Source organism: Pinus tabuliformis, chromosome 6 (assembly GCF_031772625.1).
Source record: "Pinus tabuliformis cultivar Carrire ecotype Pingquan chromosome 6, CPIR1, whole genome shotgun sequence".
In the NCBI taxonomy this organism is placed as follows: domain Eukaryota; kingdom Viridiplantae; phylum Streptophyta; class Pinopsida; order Pinales; family Pinaceae; genus Pinus; species Pinus tabuliformis.
The window spans coordinates 303946418-303973829 of record NC_142292.1 but is presented as its reverse complement, the minus strand read 5'-3'; the positions used below and the strand labels follow the sequence as shown (position 1 = coordinate 303973829).

General features: G+C 40.9%; 1 pseudogene; it reads right to left on the bottom strand.

The window, feature by feature from the left end:
- On the bottom strand, positions 1–27385 carry LOC149258534 (cell division control protein 48 homolog D-like; annotated as a pseudogene).
- Positions 27386–27412: the final 27 nt, after the last annotated feature.

The following is a 27412-nucleotide window of genomic DNA, read 5'->3' as shown; positions in this document are numbered from 1 at the left end:
CTAGAATTCTGACCCAAAACCTCGAGATTGTTGTAATTTTTGAGTAAATGCTTGATATTTACGTATGTCTACATTGCTAACACTTCTTTAGGCATATTTCATTGATTCCTCAAAATGAGCTACCTTTATTTCTGCAACTTCAGTTTCATCTTCATCCATGGCTTCAGGGTTTTCCTTTCTTTTCCTTTCCCTTTCAATGTCCTTCTCAATATGTTCTCTAATAGCATATTTGCAAGCACACTGATAAATTTCAATAATATCAGCTCCACTAAATGCTTGTGTGTATTGAGCAAAAGTCGCAATTTCAACATCCTTTGCAACAGGTGACTTCTGAAAACATGATTTAAAGATTTGAAAGTGGGAAGCTTCATGAGGCAAATGTATGTATATTAATTAACCAAGGAATCCGGGTCATAATAAACCCGAATCAATAATGTTAGGGCAATTTGTAGCTCCAGTAGTCAAAATAGTTTTCTTGGCAGACATGCCATCCATCTCAATTAGCAACTAATTCAAAATTCTATCTGCCACACTACTACCACGCTAGGTAGCAATCAAATCAAGATCATAAAAAAAACGACACAAAGTGCTGACTTCCTAGCCTGATCAAAAATATCGCACACATTGGCTTCACTTTCTCCAAACCACATTGTTAGGAGCTTTGGGCCTTTCACACTGATAAAATTGGCCTAACACTCATTGGAAATGGCCTTTGCCAGAAGTGTCTTACCACAACCAGGAGGTCCATAGAATAGAACACCTTTAGAGGGAGACATACCAAACTTCTCGGATTTCTCTGGATGTTTCGCTAGATATTGCACAGTCTCCTGAAGCTCTCTTTTGATATTTTCCATACCCCCAATATCCCCCCAAGAAACATTTGGCACATCCACAATATTCTCACGCAAGGTAGAAGGGTTGCTAGAGCCCAGTGCAGCCTGAAAGTGCTCATTTGTAACAGCCATAGAATTCAGAACTTCCACATCAATAGTTTCATCTTCCAAGTCAATGACATCCATTTTTTCCCTATTACAATGTAGTGCAGCCTCAGTGCAAAGAGCTGCAAGATTTGCCCCAACAAAACCATGTGTATTCCTCGAAATATTTTCAAGATCAACATCTTATGGTCTTATGCTCTTCACAAGTATCATCAGCCAGAACAATGCAAACTGTATCCTTTCCCTTTTTACCCTTAACAAGGATGGTATCACCCTAGAAAAGATGCAATGTTTCCATTGTTTTTGAATTAAGAGCCACAACCGAATTATCATCATTTATGGCTTCATCCACAACTAACCGATTGTGAGACTTCTTACACTCAAGTATTGTACTACTAAAGTCTTTCTTTGTTCCCTTCCTTTCACCCACAATATAACTGTCAACAATGTACAGTGTCCTCTGCACAGATTCATGGATATCTCTTTCAATCAAAGCATAACGAGCTCGCCATATGTTGAGATGAGTATTAGCAACACGGAAATAGACCTCAAAGGCTATGTTCTCTCATTCACTATCACAATCCAACCACAAATCCAGCCACTGACATCTCCTAGCTTCATTTGGATCATTCAATACCTGAACTGTTGCACGGGAGATTTTTGAGTCAATCATTCATTTGGGCATATCTTTTGATCCGGGAACTGGTTTTGGGAGTGTGATATACCACTGGAAATATTTTTCTCAGATGATCCTAATGAACATGCTTATGACATTTTTTGTGCTGAAGTTCATGTACAAAACATCTAACAAAATAAACATAATAAGAGACCCATTTTGATCACTGAAGGAAGGCCAAAGGACTAACTCTAACCGTGGTGCCATCTGGGATGGTAGCCCCTCGGAGGTGCCAAGAACTGTAGATATTTGGGAACATGTAGATTAGTGCCTCATCCGTTGGGAAATATGTTCAAATAGCTGCAAACACAAAACAACTTATACCAACCATAAAACATACACATACTACAACCTGTACATAAACAAATACCGAAAACTGAAATGTTGCCTCAGGAAGCTTATTTATGTAGAAATCTAACCTACTTTTTTGAAAAATTGATAGATCAAGTAATGTTGTAATGTCAGACCAATCAATCAAGTAACTATGACAAGGATGCTATTTGGAAGTACTAGAACTAGGACACAAATGTAAATGCTGGCAGCCATATATGCACATAATGAGTTTGACTGTGTGAAAGGCAATCTGATCTATCATTCAAACAAGAAAAAAACCCATGTATGTTGCAATAGGATCGAAGAAACCAGACTCTGTTTGCTGCCCCAACTCCTTAATACATGCTTCTAGCTACAACTTATTAATGCAAACATCCACGAACAACCCTATTGTTTCTTGTTTTAAAGGAGGGAGAGTTTCCAAGAACTTTTTGGGATCTTGGAATTCATGTGATTTAATTTGAATATCCAATAGTTCAATTTCATTTTCTAATCTTTCAGCAACTAAGCCAAGAAAACAATATTTACTTTCAGATGTGAGTCAGCTGGATTTCAAACAAAGAAACACTGATGTTGATAAATTCAGATCAATCTGAAATTTTTCTAACTCATCCCTTAAAGTCAATAAAATTTCACTAGATAACGGATTTTCCACATACCCTGTCATCAGTGATTACCATCAACATTCTGAAATCTAGATTCTGGATTCATTGGTAGTGAAGTCGCTTTGAAACTTTGAAACTCAGGATCTTGAACAATGGAGTCGTTAGGTAGATGATTTTAGCCTTCATATGTTTCTAACTACTATCCACCATCAACAATCAGATCTCCAACTTGAACGATATTTCCCAGAGAAGATCTCTCACCTCATGCCTGGCAATGGTGCCAAAATGTTAGCACTCATAATGAGCCTCAAGGCTGAGAAGAGTTAACTCTGAGGTAACCACAAACCAAGCTTTCGATCTGGCATCTAGCCCTGCTAGACCAGAGAGGGCTCTCTCATTGCCAACAAGATGTGGCTGCAATAAATGAAATTTTAGGCTAGCTATGGAGTGCGGGGATTTGTTTGAAATTTTTTGGGTCAAAACAACAAAAGAGAATACAATTGGGCTATGGAGTCGATGCCATTTTCTACGACAAACTTGAGGCAAAGTAAGTGCCATGTTCATCCAGATAGAGGATTAAAAATGTGAGAAGAATAGGGGAGAAAGCCCTCTACCATGCAGGAATCAAATAGGGGATGGATCTATAGTAGTAGTGTTAGACAAAAGAGAAACACGAGGTTGTTCAATAGAGCATCTAGCAAAGTATGAATTCTGCAAAGTCAACCATTACATCTAACAACAAAATCATCATGAAAGGAGCATCATAGGGAATGGATTCCTAACACATATCTTAGATAATGTTGTAACAAGGTATAGAAAATAAAATATGTAAGTGAATGATAGGAAAAACATACTAAACAATAAACATCGTGATGGATCCTAGGTCCAAAGGGCAAAAACTGCTTTATTAAAATGATATTCAAGAAACTTTACACAGTGCCGAGTAGCCTCTCTCTGCTTCAAAAATTGAACCTTTATCTTTTAAAAATAATCCTATATATACTAAATTACAAATTTATTTTTATTTCCTCAACATAGGAAATAAGAAATAATAAAATAAAATTAATAATAAAATCCTATCATAAAACAATATTATAAACTAATTTGCAACTAAAATCCCAAACTACCTCGAGAACCATGAGAATTAGTTTTTGAAAACCCAAATTATGTGAAAGTTTGCCACGTGAATTAATATTACTATATCTTCTCCTTCAGGAGTGGAACCATATTCCACAAAATCTTCCTTTTGATTTCCACCTTGCACCTACCTACACCAATCCTTGAGTTGCTTGATCGACCTGCTGTTCTTGTCCCTCCTTGGATGCTCTCTTACTACCATTTGTACCCAGAATTTTGCGAGCTATACACCCTACGTTTTCAGCAATAGTATCTCCAACACTGTGCATTCTAGTTTTTCAATCCTTCAAGCAAAATTTACGCTTTCACTCAGACATGTAATTAAATAACTAGCCTTCACCTGTTAATAATGTAATCCTGTATCAAATATTTAACACCATAGAATGAATCCTTTGTCATTTTAATCAATCAGACACTTGGATTTAACATTTTTCCAGTGCCCTCTTTTAACATTTTCATGGGCTTGGCACTAGACTCGGTTGCTGGGCTTTGACCTGTGTATTGTGACTTATAATATGCAACATGAGTGGCTTGGAGATTTGGCAATGAAATATAAGAATTGGATATCATGATAATGACTGTTTTTAGAAAACTAACTATGCAACTTGTTGTTCTATTTGTTTCCTAGGTGTAAGTGTTGCGCGTAGGGCCACACTCTAGAAGCCAGTGCTGTTATAGACATTTTTGTGCCTCGCGTCAAGGAGCAGGGAATGTCGATAATTACAGGGATCCTCAGTCCCTAAACATGTTGTTCTTACCCCTAAAAGAACAAGGTCATCAATCAACAGCACTTCCAATCAGTTCTCCACCTGAAAACACTTCAGAACAGGCTTATTTTGGATCATGTCAGCTGCTTAACTGAGCTTCTGCACTGTATTGCAACTGTCCCACTCTGTACCTGCGCTGGAAGTCAAAAACAATGAAGGCTACCTGCGCTGGGCGAGATTGGCCAAGTGGCACAGTCATCCTGCAAGGTGTCAGTTGCCCAGGAAGCTTCCAAACTGACACTTGGGTCATGAGATTCGCCCTGTGATGAGTAAGAGGTACCTGATCACCATGTGTAAGCAAGGATCTCCAAGTGGACACAGGAACTGAAGATTAACTGAAGATGGAGAGGACACTAGTCAGCTATATGCCAGCCTCCAGCTGACTCATCCTTTCCTCTTCCCTCCTATATATAGATCTCTTCTATGAGGTCTAAGGAGGCTGGAATTTTGTATAAGCAAGGAGGTGCTGTTGGTATACTGCCAGGATTATTGGGTGATTGTTTTACTAGAGGTGAAGAAGAGAGTTCTTGCTGCCGAGGAGGTGCTGCTGGATTGGAGCCAACATCATTGGTTGTAACTTCCTCTGGAACCCTGTTACTTTCTATCAATAAAGTTTGCATGTTCTTCTATATACTTGTTTTACATAGATGCTTTTGTGTTTACATGTATATTTGATGCAACCTAATCCATGCTTCAGTTATGATTGCTTGTATCTCGTAGTTTGCTCCCTTTTGTTGTGCAGATTCTGTGTGTAGCTGGATCGGCTTGGAGAGCAAAGAGCTGGGAATCGGATACAAAGAGAGAAGGACAAGGATCGACTAAGCGCAAGACACCAGGTTGGTTGACCCTATTTCCATTCTCTCTGTGCTTTCATAAAGATGAACATGAAAACTTTGTCATTCAGTTGTTGCTAAAGTCTGTCACCTTTAGAAAGGGTTAGTGTCATCCGCATCGGATACTTTTCCCCACAACAAACTGGCGACTCCACTGGGGAGATCCTAGTATCTTGTTGTTGTAGTATTTTGCTATTCATTTCTTGAAGAAAGGAGTACCGAATCGAAAAGCTTTTGACTCTATCAAAAGCGAAGTAGAGGGTTTTGCTACTCTTGCTCCTTTGCTGAGCAAATTCAAGATTTAAAGAGCTAATCTACAGATGAATCCTTGCTCTTAGTGATAGATCTTTATCCTCTTGATCATCCCTTAGCCTGTACTTAACCCATAGCATTTTATTTCAGTCAAAACAGTACATTTTTGAGCTTTTTATGACCCGGAATTCTTAGCAGACGTAACTCTCGTAAGTCAGTGCAGGCTGTCCACTGGCAGTCTGCATTACAGCGCAGGTAGTCCCTTCGGGAACTGCGCTGAGAGTGAAACTGGTGAACTAGTGCCTGCGCTGGTCCAGTTGGCCTTAGTCTAGCTCAGCTCTTCCTTTGTGTCTTGGCCCTGTTTGCACTTGTTTTTGGCTGATTGCTTGCTGGTTATTGTATTTGCTGTAGACCTCATCTCCTTGACATTATTCCGCCTCAGTTGTGTGATGAAATTGTAAACGTTCTTTCAGTATTTCTTGTTTCAGTTACAATTTCCCATTGTGAAAAGCGAACCTAGTAGCTGTGGCCTCTTAGATTGCGATCTTATGAGTTAGTGTTATTGCTGTTCATAGCTGTTTTGGATTGGTTTGCTTCTCACTTTATGGTTTGAATCTATACTTTTCTTGTATTTAAAACAAGTCTTTCATAAGGTGTTCTTTTGATTGTGGACAAGCTTGTTTATTTCTACTTGAAAGTTGATTCAAAAATCATACAACCGTTTCCTTTTGTTAAGCATCAACATTAAGGATAACGAAAAGAAATACATGCATTGTGCATTTTGCATTTGACTGTATGCTTGACGATTTAGGAAAATGTGCATTTTAGTGTGTGTTCTTTGATCTGTGGAAAAAGTTGTGTCTTGCTCTTTCCTCAAGTAGATTAAGGTTTTCAAAGTTGAAAGATTGAAAAGATTTTGCTTCTCATTCTTAGATTGCATATAGGAAGTTGTATATATACATCTCGTGGCGAACCTGAAAGGCAAACTGTTAAGAAAGATCAACATTAAAATAAACTCAATTTACATAATAACGCTTTGGAATTTAACGCAAACATCTAGAGGTCTAGGTAGAGACGTGTTCCGGCGTCGTTAAACATAGTGACTGTCGATCTCTACGAAGGTGGGTGATTCCTCCTGAGAGTCGGTGGCACTAACACGGATTTGAGCTCCCGCGTACCGTCGAGTATATTGGGAGACCCCTATAGGCTTTTATCCTTTATCCTTAGGAAACCGTGTCGGCCGCCCTACTAATCGCGATGCAGTGAACACAGCATTCACGAAGATCGACCACCCGTACCGTAAAACGTATTCTGTGGTTTCGCGAAAGGTTTGGCACACCCTCTGCCTAGATCTCCAGAGCAGTTTCTTTTGGCCCTTTTCAAACTCTATAACTGAAAAGGTCCAACCGAGCATTTGTCACTTCGGGCTCGTTAATACATCGAAGGCGACTAGAGTCATCTTTAGCTTTTTCTCGACTCTTAAAACATGAAAAAGCAAGTTTGCGTCTAAAAGCGTCGTAAATAAAACTTATTTTAAAGCGGAACATAATCACCTGTTATTCCCACGTTGATCTTTCAGTTGAAAAGTATGGAGCCCACCAACCAAGGAAGTAACCTTGGCGGAAGTCCAAATCCCTTCTCCTCTTGGGGAGATGTTGGTGCGCCTCATATGGCTACATTGTCACTTCCAGGATTGACAATCGGCCTTCCTGTTTGGCTCTTTTCAACTAATGTTGTCCAAATCGCCACTAATCCTGAGCAGTCGAATCAACTGTCAGAACAATCTAGAACTATCCACCAGCCTTCTACATCTTGTGATACTTCCTCTGATCCTTCATCTTCGCAGGGTAGAGCCGGCAAAAGTCAGCCTCCCAAGGAGAAGAAGGAAAAGAAGAAGAAAGGGAAGAAGAAGAAGGAGCCTCTGGCGAAGGCGACTGGGGGCAAGCAGAAGAAAACTGACAAAAACCCACACACTGCACCGACCGGGCCTAAATCGCCATGTGTCATTTGCAAAGGGATCCATTTCCATCGTGATTGTCCTTGTATTCCCCGGATACTAAAGGACTGGTCCCCGAGGTTGCACAATCCGGTAGCATCAACCTCTGGTTGTCAAGTTGATTGCATTCCCTCAACTAGCGAGAGTGAAGGACGAAGAAGGGGACCAAGATCACCCTGTCTATTGTGTGAAGGTCACCATGCCATCCACAAATGTCCATTCTTAGATGAGGCCAAGAGAGTTTTGGAAGATCGCCCGGTGTCACCGGTGCAACTTCCGCCTGGATACCGAAAACTCGCGCCTAATCCCTCGATAGTTGAAAATCCAGTTGAACCACTCAAGTGGTCAGCTGATGTGTCAGTCATTGAGAATGAACCTACCGAATCTAGACCAGACGAAAGTCTAAAGGTCGAAACGGCAGTTGACCTGGTTCTTCCTTCAAAGGTTCTATCGTCCAATGACTCCGTCATTGAAGACCCGTCTTCAAATGACACCGTCACCGAAGTGTCGTCTTCATGTGACACCCTCACTGATGAGAACAAGGATGACACCATCCAGGTTCTCTTTATTAGCACCGACTCCGACGAGCATCCGGGCAATGCGCCCATTCCTTTATCGCAGGAAGGAACATCATCTGAGTCGTATCCGGCCGTATATTCGGTCCCACCGCCAAGCAACCTGGTTGTATCCTTTGATTGGAATCAACTAGGCAGACCCCGGTTACCAGCCAGTGTTCCATTCAGAATCATTGTCCAGATCTATAGAATGGTTATGGCCGGTACTATCATTGATGAAGGGGCGTCTATGAGTATCCTTTCCTCTGTTGCTTGGAAAGCACTGGGTTCCCCAGCGCTTTTACTTGAGTTGAGAAATCTCTCAGGTTTTGATAAAGGAACCAGTCAACCATTAGGGATCCTCCCCGATGTACCTGTTACATTGAAAGGGAAGACCGTCAGGATGAACGTGTTGGTAGTTCAAGGACCCTTGGATTATAACCTACTCCTTGGACGCGACTATATTTATTGCATGGGAGCGATAGTCTCCTCACTCTTTAGAGTAATGTGTTTTCCACACGAAGGAAGGGTGGTCAAGCTCGTAGACCAACTTTCATTTCCGGGATCTCGCATCGCAAATAGTCAAATACCAATCCTAAATGGTCTGTTCACTCAAGATTCGCCTCCGCCCCCAGTCCTCCTTCCCGATGAATGTGAGTGATTCGGAAAGAAAGACTAGGACCCAGGGGGCATGCACCCTGGTCTGCTTCGGGCAGAGGAAACTCCGGATATAAGGAAGAATTTCCGCAGAAGAACATGACTAGTCCGTACCCCGTCCGTGGAAGGAAGTGGGGTTGTTCTGGAATAGTGTTCTTTTGTTAAAGTTATGTGTTTGGCAAAAGAGTCATTCACCTTTGTCTAAAAAAGTGGGCAATGCCCAAGTAGGAATTCCCTTATTGTAACAAGTAGTCACCATCTTTAAATTCAAGCCTCGCCCATCGAAACATATGTTTTGAAGGATAAGCAGGGGCAGTAAACTAAGAAGGAGACCATATTGTTGTAACAGAGGGTAACCATCTTTGGACAACCCAATGATAGACACCGCCGAAGAAAGAGATTGATTTGCGGCAGCGAATAGAACCACTCTTCGGATAATAAGAAAGAGGCAAGCCTCCCTCAATAATACCAATGTTTTATCTTTGAGTAGTGTTCTTCTATTGTCACATAGCTGTTTGTTAAAAGTGGGCCGACAGGAAGTCTGAATACTGCGTAAGACCCCTTAAAATAACGAGAAGACAAGTATCGTTAGCATTAGATTAGCAAGATGACAAATAAGTAAGAACACCCAGAGAAAAACAAAAGTAGGGGAGAGGAGGGGCAGCCTCGAAATTCTATCCTATACCTGGGGGCATGCAAACTTTTGGAATGCAAGCAAGGGACGACTATTGATTTTTTAAATTTTTAGGTCCTCCCTTTAAACCTGTAGGTCTAACCCGTTAAACTCGTAGGATTAGCCGTTTCCAACCTTGCATGAAGAAAGCCTGTGGGGCAAAAGTAAAATTTGCCAAAAATGGAGCATAGCTGTGGTAAGGCCCAAGCTCTATAAAAAATGGATCCTTAGAGGAGGCGTTCTTCTTATGACTGGTATATCGAGCAGTTTTAGCATATAGTTCATGCTCGTTAAAAAATAAACGTGAAAATCGAGCAGTTTTATGACTGAATTTATGCTTGTTAAAAAATAGAGAAGTGTGAGCAAAAGTTTCCCCCAGAGTTCAAGCTCATGGAAAAAATGAACCGGTAAATAACCTTTTGAGATCGTAAATTCATCAGCCATAAGAACCTTGATCGTGTTTTCATCCATCACCTCCACTGTTCATTTGGCCGATCATTCACTTCCATTTGTGTGTTTACCTCTTTTGAGAAACAGCTGCGAAGAGTGATTTCACCTAGCCATCCTGGTGACACTGCCGAGATTGGAAATTCCAACCTGTACCTGGAATCTGTAGCTATCCCTGTTTATCACTCGTTCCTCAAAAGACGAGTCTTCTTTCAGCTCTTTTCACTGACTCGTAAAATATGAAAAGTTTGCCGAGTTTTGGCCTTCCAGCTCGTTAAAAAACCGGAACGCTATCCCTCCTCTAAATTTTAATCTTTTTGGACCTGAGGGATTATTGCACAAAAGGATCGAGCGCTTGTCTTGTTCGGCTCGTTAAAAGTACCGAACAGCCATCCCTTCTGTATTGTTTTATACTTTTTCGGACTTAAGGGATTTGCTGACGAAAAAGGAATTATGGAGTTGACTTTCTGTACCTTTTTAGACTCTCTAAAAATGAAAAGGACCGAGTTTTCCTTGTCATTAGACTCGTTAAAATGATTAAATAGCGACAAACTTGTCTTTAGACGAGAACGAGTTTTCCTATCGCTAGGCTCGTTAAATCTTAGCGATGGGCTTGCCCGAAGGGCAGGTTATAGAACAAGCATATGTTATCCTCCTCAAGCTTGACAAAAATAAAGAGGTACTGGTCAGAAATGACTGGGGAAAAATTGGGAGAACATCAAAGTTTAGAGGTAGCAAGTCACTCTTGAACATGACACTTTTCTTCCGTATCACATCGGGTTGGGTTGTCTCATTCACCGGTTTCATCACCATGGTCCTCGCCACACCATCCAGTTGGGGTAATGCTACCGATCCATCACATCAGTGTCGTTATATGTTCAAGAGGGGTCATTCAGAAAGTGTCAACCGTGTCCCATCCACTACCATACATTTTCCTTCATCCATTTCATGATCGCCACCCTGAATCATATGTCACAGTTTGTTTCACCTCCACTAAATCATTAGCTCCGTTCCGTGTCATTGATGTGGGATTCATCAAGGCCCTCCTTTGACGGATCACTTCTTGTCGACTTCAGCTCATTATCCAAGAAGTCGATCTAGGAACACCCCCATCAGTACTTTGAAGCTTGCATGCCTCAATGGCAAGTTTCTCACTTCCGGCGACAGGTATACATCAATGACCTTCGACCAGAAGATTTTGCGTGGCGTTCGACGCCAAGTCCTTTATTCACGCCACGTGAATTGTACTGCCGTACCTTGAGGGTCATCGTCATTATTGGTGATTCCTCTCGCGCTTGTTAACGGTTTTCATTATTGACCGGTAATCAAGCGATGTCTTTCCATGTTCGACTTCAGCGTAATTCTCACATGGATCGACTTGTACTTAGAGTGAAGATCGAACGAGTTTGAAGACCCCGGATCTAGTTTCATCCATCCGGGCTGCGATATATATTCAGGAAATATAAAAGCATTTGCCATGTACATCATTGCAGCAGATGATCATCCTCCTCAAAGGATGATAATTTTAGCGGAAGATTATCAGTCTGTCTTCAGACGATCGTCTGTCATATGTACCAAAATGTATTTATAGAAAGCTGAGCATTGGAATACCCACCTCAGCTAGATCATGAGAATAATGATGAATGAAAGATAATGTATTGTATTGTATTGTATTACAGGGCACTCTCCTCAGCACTGGAATGAACTTCGGACCCTCTAGCTAAAGCATTTCACCCGATTAACGGCCTCATACTTTAGGGGGCAACTGTTATAGACATTTTTGTGCCTCGCGTCAAGGAGCAGGGAATGTCGATAATTACAGGGATCCTCAGTCCCTAAACATGTTGTTCTTACCCCTAAAAGAACAAGGTCATCAATCAACAGCACTTCCAATCAGTTCTCCACCTGAAAACACTTCAGAACAGGCTTATTTTGGATCATGTCAGCTGCTTAATTGAGCTTCTGCGCTGTATTGCAACTGTCCCACTCTGTACCTGCGCTGGAAGTCAAAAACAATGAAGGCTACCTGCGCTGGGCGAGATTGGCCAAGTGGCACAGTCATCCTGCAAGGTGTCAGTTGCCCAGGAAGCTTCCAAACTGACACTTGGGTCATGAGATTCGCCCTGTGATGAGTAAGAGGTACCTGATCACCATGTGTAAGCAAGGATCTCCAAGTGGACACAGGAACTGAAGATTAACTGAAGATGGAGAGGACACTAGTCAGCTATATGCCAGCCTCCAGCTGACTCATCCTTTCCTCTTCCCTCCTATATATAGATCTCTTCTATGAGGTCTAAGGAGGCTGGAATTTTGTATAAGCAAGGAGGTGCTGTTGGTATACTGCCAGGATTATTGGGTGATTGTTTTACTAGAGGTGAAGAAGAGAGTTCTTGCTGCCGAGGAGGTGCTGCTGGATTGGAGCCAACATCATTGGTTGTAACTTCCTCTGGAACCCTGTTACTTTCTATCAATAAAGTTTGCATGTTCTTCTATATACTTGTTTTACATAGATGCTTTTGTGTTTACATGTATATTTGATGCAACCTAATCCATGCTTCAGTTATGATTGCTTGTATCTTGTAGTTTGCTCCCTTTTGTTGTGCAGATTCTGTGTGTAGCTGGATCGGCTTGGAGAGCAAAGAGCTGGGAATCGGATACAAAGAGAGAAGGACAAGGATCGACTAAGCGCAAGACACCAGGTTGGTTGACCCTATTTCCATTCTCTCTGTGCTTTCATAAAGATGAACATGAAAACTTTGTCATTCAGTTGTTGCTAAAGTCTGTCACCTTTAGAAAGGGTTAGTGTCATCCGCATCGGATACTTTTCCCCACAACAAGTGCCACAACTAGATTGGCTTGGCTTTTAATTTCTTAACCTTGTGTGTGTTGTGGATGCAAGGGCGCTGAGTTGTGGTAGTGATGAGCCCCAGAAATGGGTAAATATATGGGCTCATTCTGCCTATTATTTTCATTTAATCCACCATTCTCCATAGTTTTGTGCATGTTTTTGAATATATGTATGTCAATAGAGTGAATGGGTATAGTCATTTTGCCACATAGTCTAATGAGTGTTTATTGCATATTTTTGGACATTTTTGGACAAAGACTAGGCATTTATGAGAAAATTGACAACCAAACTCGAGAAACAAGGCTGAGGACTAATAGGAGGGGTGTCTCCTGCATTAAATGACCCCTTCCTTGAGTTCTCCATCAACAACTCAGTGTACAAAAGCCCACAAATGATGATTCCAAGGGGCAACCGAGTAGGTCTAGTGAAGTTGTTGTTATCTGCAGTTTTAAGCAACCGAGATCCTAAAGTTTAGGAGGGCTATTGGGAGTCCTTAATTTTATAAATAAGAGGGCTTCAAGCCTCAATAGGTTAGCCATTTGATAGTCTATTTTTGCACTTTAGTCCAGTCTTATACTCAGCTCATTTTCGAGCTCTTTTTGCAGACAGTTTGGTGATGTAACTATTATTTTTTTATCAATGAAGATGAATCTAGCTTTGAACCAGCACTGATCTTTCCTAGAGGGCTGTAGCTCTTGGGTTTGGGCCCAACCCAAGTGCCCAACACCTCCTTTGTGTATTTATATTTTTTTCTCTTCCACTCATGAAATAATTTCTCTTGTTTAGGTTAAATCTTGCTTTGTTAATTAGGTTTCTTTTGATGATTAAAATAGTTGTTCTTGCTTCAGGTTGATTAGATAGTTTGCTGCAATAATAGAAAAATATCCAAAAAGGCTACCAATCAGGCCTTGATCTCCTTTCTACCTCCTTGGACCATGATTTGAGATCAAGGCACTCTTGTTGCCACCAAAACACTGTGTTTTCTTTCCAATGCAATTGCTAGTGTGAGATTTTGAGTTGGAGAAGTTGATATCAGTTGTATTTACATGCTTAGATCTGTTCTTTTCAGTTTCCATGGCTTTCTTGCATAACTTCCTGTTGATAAAGTTCAGTTTAGCACTTTTATGGTTTTTAGGTCAGAATTAGGTTAAAATAGGTAAAACTCTGTTTTTTTAGTTCTTACTTGGGTCAGTTTTGAAATGTAAGTGTACATCTCACTTGTAGAACACTCCAGCTTATCATTCTTCCATCACAAAACCTGCTCTATTTCATCCCCCAAGATTCCCCCACTCATTCACCATACTTTCCCAAACTGCCCTAATTTCTATGTTTTTCTGCAAAAATTGCTTTCTTGGCCTTTGAACAAATCCAACCATCTCCTTCATTCCTAGTAAAGGTCCTAGACCCCTTAACATCTCCATCTAGCCTTCATTTCCATTCTCCCACTATTTTTCCACCTTCAAACCTCCAAAAACCACTTTTTGCCTCCTCCTCCAGATCCTCCTGTAGAACCTCCTATAGATCCGTTGCAACCTCCTATAGAAGTTCATGCGAGTGATTTTTTGAAATCTGATCGCAATGGAAGTCTCTAGAAGGGTACTAGGGACTTCTTAGGTCCTCTCCACACCTTCCACACCTTCTAAAAATGCCAACTCCATCTCCCTTTTCCACCAAACCCCTCCACAGTCACAAATAGTTAAAACACAAGCATAATAATTCTGCATAAAATTGCTCAAAAGTACAAAAAGATGATTTCTTTTCATTTTCCTTTAGAAGTAGCTTGAATACATGCATTTTACCTTTTCAATATCCAATGGCATCCATTTCAGTAGTTTCCATCTCTTTTCTTGCAAAAGTAGGGTTAGTGGGTAAAACTAGGTTTTGCTAGGGTTTGCTTTTCCTTTCAGTTTTCATCTTCTTTCTGTAAGTAGAATAACCTATTTTGAGTTAGCTTTCTTCCATCACAATTAAAAATCTTCTTCTGACAACTCATAGAAGTTGGCTTAAGCTCCTAGCGAAGTTATGCCAGCTAATCAAGTGACAACCTGCAGTAAGAGCTAGTACTTATGCATATAGCACTGTCGCTTCCAAGTTTGTTACAAACTACTGGGTTGATAAAAGTAAAGTAGGGAGCCCCGAGAGTTGTAGCATCATTGCTGCAATATTGGAGCTCACAATCTTTTTGGTTCCATTTCTGGGGAAGCGTTAGAGTATTTTGTGATTACTGCTTTTCTTCTATTTTCTACTGCAACCTTCTGCTAAGTAGTTTATTTCAACAAGAGTAGAGTAGTTGTTTCATTTCAATTCTGCAAAAGCAGATTAGAAATTTCATGATTTCATTTCAATTCTACAATTTCATTTTGGCAAGCGTAGAGTAGACTTTCCCGCTTTCATTTCAGCAAGATAGAGTAGACATTTCCTGCTTTCATTTCAATACTGCAATTTAATTTCAGCAAAATAGATTAGTCATTTCCTGCTTCCATTTCAATTATGCAGTTTTCATTTCAGCAAGGTTTTTTTTAGTTAGTTGCAATTTGTTTTTCAATCCATTTCGTTTTTTTCAGGTACAAGTAGAAAAAGAAACAAAAAAATCACCCAAAAAAAAAGAGAGATTTCCTTTCATGCCTCGTGGGAATAGAAACAATTCAGGAAAATTCCTACCGAACACCCCCACCACATCACTAAGTCATTCTTCTCTCTTCTTTGGTGGCAGTGACCTAGAAGAACCTATAGGTGAACCTCTTGAGATATACGAAGATCCTATAACAGAAGAAGAGCAAAAAACCATTCCTCCTGAGACCATTGCTGAAAATAGAAACGTTAAAGGAAATGGGGAAAGAATAGAAGGTGCCTTTCCTATCTAAGAGACCAATGGGGACACAAAGATGAAAAACATAAGTCCCTCAGCCTTACCTCACTTCCATGGATTGACTATTGAAAACCATGATACCTTCTTGTTTGAGTTTGTTGTCGTTTGTCGAACCTATGACTATGCAGAAGACGAGCAAAAGTTGAAACTCTTTCCCTCTACCCTCAAGGATGCAAAATTACATTGGTTCATGGGGTTACATGGAAATAGTATCACAACTTGGGCTCAAATGTAGTGAGCCTTTAACAACAAATACCAGGACTACTGTAGGTCAAAGGATACAAAGGAAGAAATATTTTGAATGACCATGGTAAGTGATGAATCTTTAGAAGACTATGAAGAGAGGTTTCAACTCAGTTATAAAAGGGCTAGGTGCACACTGGACCCTAAATCTCTGAAGTTGGTTCTACTCATAGGATTCCTTGAAGACCTTCTAGATACCCTCCATTTGCTGGTTGGGGGAGACATCTACCAGCTACCTCATGATGACATAAAGACTGTGTTTAGAAACCATTCTAGAGTAGCTAGAAAAAGAGGTAGGGGAAGTCAACCTTTAGCCAATATCCCATTGTCCAGTTCATTCCTTAAAAACAAATTTTCAAATCAGATGGAAGATTTCAAAAGTGAGATGAGACAGACTATTGCCACGAAAATGGATACCTTGCGAATCCAAAAGAAGCAAGAGGAAGCCGAGAGGGCTTTGGCCATCTTTTGTCCCAAGTGCAGTAGGAAGCATCCTAGGAACGAATGTCCATTGCACTTTGTAGAAGTGTGTTTGGTCTGTGAAGAAGACCATCCTACAAATCAATGCCCTTCCTTACCTGGATTTAAAGCTATGTACCAAGGGGATGAAGGAGCCACTGAACCACTCTACTTTTTGAACCAAAGGAGGCCACATGGACATAGGCCTTACTAGCAGGGAATGTAAGGGACATCCTAGACTTAATACAACCCCAATCAAGCCACTTCCATGCCTTCTTTGGGTCCCCCTTCTCATCCTTCCTGGTCCACACCCCCTCCTTGGTCGTATCCATCTCAATACCATAATCAACTAGCTGCTCATTTGTTTCATTCTCATGCTCAGCCACAACCTCAGTGGAATGCACCTCATCAGGGGTGGAGGCCCCAATACAACTCTCCTCCCACTCTTTTGCCTCCACCACCTGCTCAACCACAACCATTTCCTCTTTCTCCTCCAAGAAAACCCCAAATACCTACTCAACTGAACCCAAACCCCAATAACGGATAGGTCCAACAGGTATATACTAGAGAAACAACATGCCCTACCTATGTTGTGGAGATTCAGGAGATCAACCTACGATCTGGGAAGGTTCTCCCAGATAGCCAATCTCCCCCTAAGGAGGATGAGGAAGAGAAATAGGAAAGTGAACCAAAAATCATTCCACCTTTTCCTGAGAGACTAATTGGAACCACTCAACCGACCCTAGAAGAAACTGAACTTCTGGGAAAACTAAAACAGTTATGTGTAAAAATACCACTTCTCCAAGCCATAAAAGATGTACAAATCTACAACAAGTTGATCAAAGAGAAGTGCTTCAGGCACCCAAGCAGGCACAAGAGAGATGCCCCAACTATCAATGTCATAGGACAACTGTCTGACCTGATGTTGGGGTAGGTAATCTGTCCAAAATATCTGGATCCTAGGAGTCCTGTAGTTGATTTCCACATCAATGGCACCATAATCCCCCACACCTTGATTGATCTAGGGGCTGCCATTAACGTAATTACCAGGGACACTATGCTCAAACTCAACCTTCAGGGTTCCCTAAGAAAGACCTCAACAGTACTACAGTTGGCAGACCACTCCATCGTGACCCCTGAGGGGATTGTGGAAGATGTCATGGTCTCCATTGATTCCTGGGAGTACCCTGTTGACTTCTTGGTTCTTCAGCCAAAGGAAAAGCTCACTAGGTATCCTCTCATCTTGGGAAGAAATTGGTTAGCTACTGTAGATGCTCACATCAGTTGTCGAGCTGGGATCATGACCATCAAGAATGGGCATATGTCCAAACAGCTAGTCCTATATCCTCCTACCCAACCTCTGCTAGAACATGACTTACCTCTCTGGTTGGAGGAGGAAGATGAGGATGAAGTCTACTCTGCACCATTATGCACAGTGGAAGCTACCAAGGGGGGTCCTCAAACCGAGGATGATCTTATTGAGAATTTGATTCAAAATCCACCCCCCAGTGTGTTTCCATTAGAAGAGTTGGTGGAAGAAACCCAAGCCAATGCTTTAGTTGATCTCTGTGTGGCTGATCCGACCTCTCTCTGAGTTAAGAATGTGGAATTTGGCCCAGAAAGAACCTTGAAGATCAACTCATCCCTATCCACCTCTCAGGAGAAAGAACTGTGTAGCTTATTGAACGACCATTTGGATGCTTTTGCTTGGAGCTATAAGGAGATGAAGGGAGTCCACCCTTCAGTCTAGAATCATCACATTTACATTAAAGAAGATTGTAAACTAGTCAGACAACCTCAAAGGAGGATGAATCCAGCCCTTAAGGACATTGTCAAAGAAGAACTGCAAAAGTTGTTGGATGCAAGATTCATCTACCCCATCTCTGACAATGAATGGGTTTCTCCTTTAGTGCTAGTGCCAAAGAAAAATGGGAAGTGGAGAATCTGTGTAGATTATCGATAACTAAACAAGGCCACCAAGAAAGACCATTTCCCTTTGCCTTTCATAGATCAAGTGTTAGATGGCCTGGCAGGGAAGAAGTTCTTTTCCTTCATATATGGGTTTAGCGGGTACAACCAGATCCAAATCAGCCCGGAAGACCAAGATAAGACCAATTTCACTTGTCCATGGGGTACCTTTGCCTACCAGGTCCTTCCCTTTGGGTTGTGCAATGCTCCTGCCACTTTCCAGAGAGCAGTACTAAGCATATTTGCTGAACTGGTTAATGACTAAGTGGAAATCTATATGGATGTCTTTACCCCTTATGGTTCTAACTTCCAGGAAGCTTTGACTAATTTGAGGAAAGTTTTAGCCAAGTGTATTGAAATGAACCTGTCCCTCAGTCCTGATAAATGTCAATTCCTGATGACTGAAGGGACCGTGCTAGGTCATACAATTTCTCAACAACGATTGCAGGTGGATCCCAACAAGATTGCTATCATCCAAAGGGTTCGACCTCCTCAAAAGGTATGAGATGTTCAGAGTTTTCTAGGCTTAGCAAGGTATTATAGAAGATTCATTAAGGATTTTAGTAAGCTAGCCTCTCCATTGTTTGGTATTTTGGGAAAAGATGTTGAGTTCATATGGTTTAACAACTGTCAAGAGGCTCTGGATGCCTTGAAAGGTAAGCTGATAACCGCCCCAATTTTGAGAGTTCCAAACTGCGCCCTACCTTTCCACATTCATACAGATGCCTCGAACAAAGCTATAGGAGTAGCCTTAGGAAAATTTGAAGAGAAGATACCATATGCCATATATTTTATCAGTAAAAACCTGTCGAAGGCGGAATTAAACTACACTGTAACCGAAAAAGATCTCCTGGCTGTAGTCCATTCTCTAAACAAGTTCAGACACTACATCATCGGCTATCAAACATTCGTACACACTGATCATGCTACAATTAGGTATTTGATGAATAAACCTAATGTAAATGCTCGTATCATTAAATGGTTACTTTTATTGTAGCAATTTGATTTGACCATTGTTGATAAGCCAGGTAAGGAAAATGTTGTTTTTGTTTTTCTGTCTAGACTAGATCTGCCTGCAGGTGAAGAAGGAATGGTGGATGATCAAATGCCATATGAACACCTATTTGCTATTTCAGTACTCTCTCCATGGTTTTCTGATATACCAAATTATTTGATTTCAACATAGTTTCCACTACACTTGTCCTCAAAAGAGAAGAGCAAGATTGTGAGGAAAAAGTGCCCCATTCACTTGGATTTGGGGCAATCTTTTTAAACTTGGCCCAGATCAGATTTTGAGGCGATGTGTCAGGGAGGAGGAAGTTTTTGAAATCCTCCTAACTTGTCATGATGGGCCCTGTGGGGGCCACTTTGCATACTGCCTTCAAAATTCTGTAGGCAGGTTACTGTTGGCCCACTCTTCATCAAGATGTCAAGAGATACATCAGCCAATGTGACTGATGTCAAAGGATGGGGAAACCTACTCCAAAACATGAGATGCCCCTGCAACCTAAAGTGACTTTCAAGACATTTAAGAATTGGGGCATGGACTTTGTGGTTCCTATCAACCCTCCTACAAAACAGAAGTGTTACATCATTGTGTGCATGGATTACCTGACAAAATGGGCAGAAACAAAGGAAATCAAAGTAGCAACACAAGAAAAAGTAGCTAAGTTTTTGAGGGAAAATATCTTCTACAAGTTTGGCTACCCAAGAGAATTGGTCACAAATCAGGGAAGTTATTTTACCTCCAATCTAATTGAAGACATGCTTACACATCACAATATTAAGCACAAAACTTCCACCCCTTATCATCTGCAAGAAAATGGATAGGTGGAAGTCACTAACAGAGCTCTGTAAGGGATTTTGACTAAGGTAGTGAGCATAGCAGAAAATATTGGGCATAATGATTGGTTGAGGCCACCTGGGCCTATAACACTACTTGGAAAACCACCACAAGTTTCACACCCTATGAGCTGGTCTACGGGAAGAAGGCTTTATTGTCCATAGAATTTGAATATAACACATTAAGGATGGCAGCTTAGCTGGACCTAGATCTCACCCATGCACAAAAGGAAAGATTACTTCAGCTAAATGGATTAGATGAATAGAGAATGTAGGCCCTTCTCCACTCATAGGTAGTCCAAATTCAAAGGAAAATATGGAATGACTGACACCTCCAAGAAAAACAATTCCAACAAGCAAATTGGGTGCTGCTATATGATTCGAGATACAAGGATTTCAAGGCCAAGCTGAGGACAAGATGGTTGGGACAATATGCAGTAGAAAAATGCAATGATAATGGTTCAGTTCTTATCCGGACTATTGATGAAGAAGCCATCCCCATGCTTGTCAATGGGCATAGATTGAAGATCTACAGGAAGCCCCTTTCCAAGTAGAAGTTCATTGAGAATTTGGGTAAATCAGTGTTGGTAGTGGAGCAAGCCCCTGCCTCCACTCCACTCACACCCTAAGCAAACAAAACAAAACAAAAATGAAAAGAAAAAAAAATAGAGAAAAATGAAAATGGAATAAAATATCCTTGGGTGAAAACCTCTTGGAGGCACCCAGGGTAGGCAGTGAGGGTGAAAACCTCCTGGAGGTGCCCCAACTGTCTCAAAAAAAAAAACCTAACTTCTTTTGAATAAATTGCAGGTTGTAGGAGGATCATTGCAGGTTGCAAGAGGGTCACGCAAGAAGAAAAAGTCATGGCCAAGCTACATACATCCTTCACAGTCCATCCTTCCATTGTCGTTATCATTTCCCAGGCCTTGGTCCCATTTGGTCTGAAAATTTCGCATCCTACAGGACACTCTATGTATTCTACAAGAGGATCTTGTAGAAACTACAAAAAGGCCAAAATCAATCTCAAAGAAGGACCTGAGGGTTGGAAATTTGTCTATGAGGCTTGTGAACCTCCCTGCCACCATCCATCTTCCTATTTCGCTATTCCATCCCTGTACACCTACATTTCCACTCGTTTTTTGTCCTTGCACAACCACATACAGAAATTTTGTTTCTTTCATTCTGCAAACCCAAAAAAATGATGACAAATAAAAGCAGCAGCGTTCTTACTCATTCCTACTTGATACCTTCCAGTTGCTATTTATTTTTAGTCGAGATCTTCTTCAGTGGTTTTTTAGCCCTGCTCAAGTATTAGCCTAAATTTTAAAAGAAGTAGCTATAGGAAATCCTACAAGATTCCTATAGCAACTGATCCCTTTGAAAAACATACTCCAGAGACAGGGTCAGTGCAGCAAGACGTATGAAACATGCAAGGAGCATTTTTTGACCGAGAGATCATCAGCATAAGCCCAAGGCCGAGCATGAAGAGTGCCAACAGCAACAACAATGAGGAAGTGAAGTGCAAAATTCCGAAGCATGCATAACACAGCAGCGACTGAGCAAGTGCCTAAACCTATTCCTCGATTTCATGAATATTATTTCAAAAGTGCATGAACTATGGGAATGGTCACGATTAAACGAAATCGGTGGCCAGCTAACTGGCCACCCTCATTCAGTTACACACCCTCGTGGAATTCAAATGAGCCCCGTCAAATTCAAACTGCCGATCAGATACGTAGCCAACACGTGTGGCATGTCAACTCAGGAAGAAAAAATTCAGGACTGGTAGTCGTGGTGGCGTATAACGGGAGTAAGGGAGGTGATGGTGGTTAGGCATCATGTAGAACCATTATGACTGTGATGTATGACCAACGGTCTAGATGGGGATAATGTACCCATCTGGCCACCTCACCTCCTCACCACAGATTACGCCAACAATTAAAGGACAGTGCGGTCTAAGCCTCCACCACCCTTTGTTTCATTCTTCATTCATGACGTTCTCGACTGCAGTACTCACCTACCATCTTCAAAACAAAAACTAGTCGTCTTCCGCCAGTTTTCTGCTAGATTTTCAAAACCGTCCCACCTATCGGGCTCTACAGGAGCATTGCTGCATTCTACAAGAGCTGGAAGATTTCTACAGGAAGGGAAAAGAGCAGCTCTACAGAAGGAAAACCCAATATTTTTGTCAAAATTCGAGCTTGAAATGAGGTAGGCTTGGGAAACCTCTCTACATATGACCTATTTATATAAGGTGGTAGATTAAAAACATAGTATTGGGTTGAAAGAAAGGAAAGTGAAGCATAAAATTCTACCTGCATATTTTCTTTGAGTTCTCCACGGTTCTCTGTTTTCTTCTTTCTCACATTCTACTATAAAAGAAAACACATGCAACTGTAGAGACTAGCCTGTGAAAAAAAACCGAATTTGCAAGTCTGTGTACTCTTTGAAAAAAGCCCCGTGTTATCTGTTCTCTGTCCTGTAATTTTTTTTTTTTTCCAAAAGTGAGAATCAAATTCAGGATAAAAGCAGTTTGAAACAAGGGAAATATTTCCATTTGATGTTGTAAGGAGAAAGCACACGGGAAATTCCCTATCTTGTTTCAGAAAAAGACAAAATTCATCTATCCCTCTGTTTTTAGTTTTGCCTACCTTCTCACCAGAGAATTTTTAGAAATCACTCAACACCATGACAGGAGGTTTCATGAGAAAATAACCTTTTAACTCCAGCAAATTGTATGAACACCCTGAGGTGGTGGCCCTCTTCACCAGGGCAAACTGGATGCCCTTCTTTGAAATAATTCTTGGATATGATGAGGAGGTGAGTAAAGAATTTTTGATGTCACTAAAACCCCATTCAAAAATACATGCTACAATCAGTTTTAGGGGTTTGACCCTAGAGCTTACATTTGATTTTATCAGTAGAATCATAGGTCTTCCACTTGGGCTCCCTTAGAGCAAGGAGGAAAAAAAATTGGGATAGGTTGCTAAGACAACATTTTTTCAGCCTGAGGAGCATCCTGTAGAGGATAAAAATGGGGTCAGAAGGACAAGCTTATCTCCTCCATGGAGTGAAGTCAGCGACCAGATAATGAAATATATCACATGTGAAGGGAGGTTTAGCACAATTTATGGTTATCACTTCAGGTTGTTGCATGAATTGAGATATGGGATGGACCTACCTCCAACTAGAAAACTCAGTCTCCCATATTTCCTCCTCCAATCTTTAACAGAATGTGGCACCAAGCTAAATGCAGGGGTCCCAGACCAGTTGGCCCACCATGGTCCCATCAAACTGTTGGTAGAAGATGCCTTACACACATATACCATCCCCATAGCTTGGGAAATTTTCAGGAATATGTCCAGAGAAGATGACATCAAAACTTTGATTGAGGACATTAGCCCATCCAGCAGTGAAGAGGAGGAGAAAATTGAGGAACTTGAGAAGAACAGTAATGAGGAAACAAAAGACATTCAAACAAAAGGAAAAACAGAGGAGAAATAGAAAGAAGAGGAGAAATTTGACAAAACTGTTGCTGAGCCTAAGGCAGAAAATAAGACAACCTCAAAAAAAGAGAAGAGGAGAAGGATAAAGGCTGAGAAGAAAAAGCCCAAGAAAGCCAAAAAAAACACTGCCAGAGGCAAGGTAGGGACCCAACAAGAAAAGGAGAAGACACTGCTAGAGATAGCAGAGACATAAGCAAAAACAAAAGATACAGGAAAGACTACAGGAGATGAAGGAAAAGAACAACAAGAAGAAACATCCCTTGAAACATTGGAAAGGGAAGCAAGAGTTGTGCTTGCTGCATTAAGCACTCCAACAAAACAGAAGGGAAAAAGAAAAAGGAAACCCTCTATGTATTTCAAAGCCGAAAGGAGCACCAGGATTAAGGTAGGCAAGCCCTAGCCACCATCAAAGGAACCAATTGTCATTGAGGATACACGTACTAAAAAGAAGGCAGTATCTCCCTCCAAGATCTCTATCACATATGAAAGAGGAAGTCCCAAAACATCCACCTAGAAGGAAAGAATCAAGTTGATGGACTACAAAGCAGTCCTACAGGAAGCTGAAACATCTCTACAGGAACACTAGCCAAGTTGAAAGAAACTGAAAAATTAGAAGAGAAGGTAGTAGAACAGTCACAAGGGGAAGGCAAGGCCAAAGAAATACCTGAACCAAGCCCTCGGCCTAATTTAAGCTCCTATTAAAATCTACTAGAAGGTGGGAAGATCATCCCACAAAAATTTGTTGTGCCTCTTTTCTTTGAATTAGAAAATGAAAGGGTTAGAACCCACACTTGGATGCAAATTTCTAAATCTAAAGGAGTTGAATATATAGGGCACATGGAAGACAAGCTGAAAGAGTTGAGAGGGGAGTTGGCCATGGTAAGGCACATAGAGAGTAGTAAAAGAGCCCAACTACAGGAAGAAAATGAACTATTGAAACAATAGTTACAGCAACGGGAAATTCAAAAGGGAGATAGGTTGCCAATCTTGGAAGGGAAACAATAGCAAAAATTCCCCTAGCAGGCAATGAAGCAGCAGAGAAATAGCAGCAAGGGGAAGAGCCAGAGACTGATGTTGAAATTCTAATGAAACAACTGCAAGAAAAAGAGTCTCAGATAGCAGCTGAAGTGCAGATTTTGCAACAGCAGTTGCAGGGAAAAGAAGCCAAAATGGCCTGCATGACCAGTTGGGAAATGGAAGCCTTGCAATGTAGACAACCAGCTAGATCCTATGAATTGTATCTTAAAGACCAATGGCTCCAATTCCAAATTAAAACATTGGCCCAAAGGGGCATAATCCCATTCCAAAATTATGATCAGTTTATGCATTTATGTGATAGTAGTTTAGCAGAGGATAAAGCCAAATTAGCAGAATTTTACCTACATAATATGGCACTCCCTGATATGAATTTATGGGATCCAAATGTTGCATTAGGATATCTATAGCTCATGGCTATGGCTTATTGGTTGAGCCATGAGGAAAAGAGGGCAGTGGAAATTCAGAAGATCATGACAAAGGAGTTAAGTGAACCCCTCCTGATAAGGGCCGAACCAGAAGATCCCTTAGCTCTCATATATGCCCACCAACACCTTGCAAACAATCCTCAGGTTGCCCCTGACTATGTTGAAAGGTAAGCACAGGCTATTGCTCACTTTGAAGATATGGAGAGATTGTTTGCTGATAATTTCCTTCATGCTTGCACAAGAAGATGGAATACATTGTCCCATAGCCTAAAGATAAGGGAGTATCACTCCCCAACCAGAATGAGGGAAGCTATGAGGAGAGTACCCCTATACAAAAAATAAATGCAAAACTTGAAATCCAACTGGATTGGTCTAAAATATAATCCTCCACTACTGCTAGGACTGTTGGAAGGAATCAAGGAGGAGGAAGAATAGAAGCGATGGGAGGAAGTGGACAGAAGAGCAAGTTTTCATGAAAAAGAAGAGGACATCACCTAAGAGGCTTGTAATGTTAGGGAAGCTATTAAAGCTATCAAAGATGAAGAACTATATTAGTTGCTCAGAGGATGAGCAGCACATTCAGTAGGGGGGTGATGATGAGCCCCAGAAATGGGTAACTATATGGGCTCATTCTGCCTATTATTTTCATTTAATCCACCATTCTCCATATTTTTGTGCATGTTTTTGAATATATTTATGTCAATAGAGTGAATGGGGATAGTCACTTTGCCACATAGTCTAATGAGTGTTTATTGCATATTTTTGGACATTTTTGGACAAAGACCAGGCATTTATGAGCAGATTGGCAGCCAAAATCAAGAAACAGGGCTAAGGAATTATAGGAGGGGTGCCTCCTACATTAAATGACCCCTTCCTCGAGTTCTCCATCAACAGCTCAAAGTACAAAAGCCCACAAATGATGATTCCAAGGGGTAGGCGAGCAAGTCTAGTGAAGTTGTTGTTATATGCAGTTTTAAGTAGTCGAGTTCCTAAAGTTTAGGAGGACTATTGGGAGTCCTCACTTGTATAAATAAGAAGGCTTCAAGCCTCAGTAGGTTAGCCATTTGATAGTCTATTTTCGCACTTTAGTGCAGTCTTGTACTCAGCTCATTTTCTAGCTCTTTTTGCAGACAGTTTGGTGATGTAACTATTATTTTTTGATCAATGAAGATGAATCTAGCTTTGAACCAACACTAATCTTTCCTAGAGGGATATAGCTCTTGGGTTTGGGCCCAACCCTAGTGCCCAACACCTCCTTTATGTATTTATATGTTTTTCTCTCGCATTCATGAAATAATTTCTATTGTTTAGGTTAAATCTTGCTTTGTTAATTAGGTTTCTTTTGATGATTAGAATAATTGTTCTTGCATCAAGTTGATTAGATAGTTTGCTGCAATAACATAAAAAGATCCAAAAGGGCTACCAAGTAGGCCTTGATCTCCTTTCTCCCTCCTTGGGACCATGATTTAAGATCAAGGCACTCTTGTAGTCACCAAAACACTATGTTTGCTTTCCAATGCAATTGCTAGTGTGAGACTTCGAGTTGGAGAAGTTTATATCAGTTGTATTTACATGCTTAGATCTGTTCTTGTCAGTTTCCATGGATTTCATGCATAAATTCCTATCCATAAAGTTTTGTTCAACTCTTTTTTGGTTTTTAGGTCAGAATTAGGTTAAAATCGGTAAAACTCTATTTTTTTAGTTCTTTCTTGGATCAGTTTTGAAAAGTAAGTGTGCATATCACATGTAGAACACTCCATCTTATCATTCATCCATCACACAACCTTCTCCAATTCATCTCCCAAGATTCCCCCACTCATTCACCATACTTTCCCAAACTGCCCTAATTTCTACATTTTTGTGCAAAAATTGCTTTCTTGGCCTTTGAACAAATCCAACCATCTCCTTCATTCCTGATCTTCATTTACAAGGTCCTAGACCCCTTAACGTCTCCATCCAGCCTTCATTTCCCTTCATTTCCACCTTCAAACCTCCAAAAACTACTTTCAGCCTCCTCCTATAGATCCTCCTGTAGAACCTCCTATAGATCCCCTGCAACCCTTGTAGAAGTTCATGCGAGTGATTTTTCGAAGTCTGATCAAAATGTAGGTTAGCATAAGGCTATTAGGGACTTCTTAGGTCCTCTCCACACCTTCCACACCTCTTGAAAACACCAACTCCATCTCCCTTTGCCACAAAGCCCCTGCACAGCCACAAATAGTTAAAACACAAACATAATAATTCTGCATAAAATTGCTCAAAAGTACAAGAACATGATTTCTTTTCATTTTCCTTCACAAGTAGCTTGAATACATGCATTTTACCTTTTCAATAGCCAATGGTATC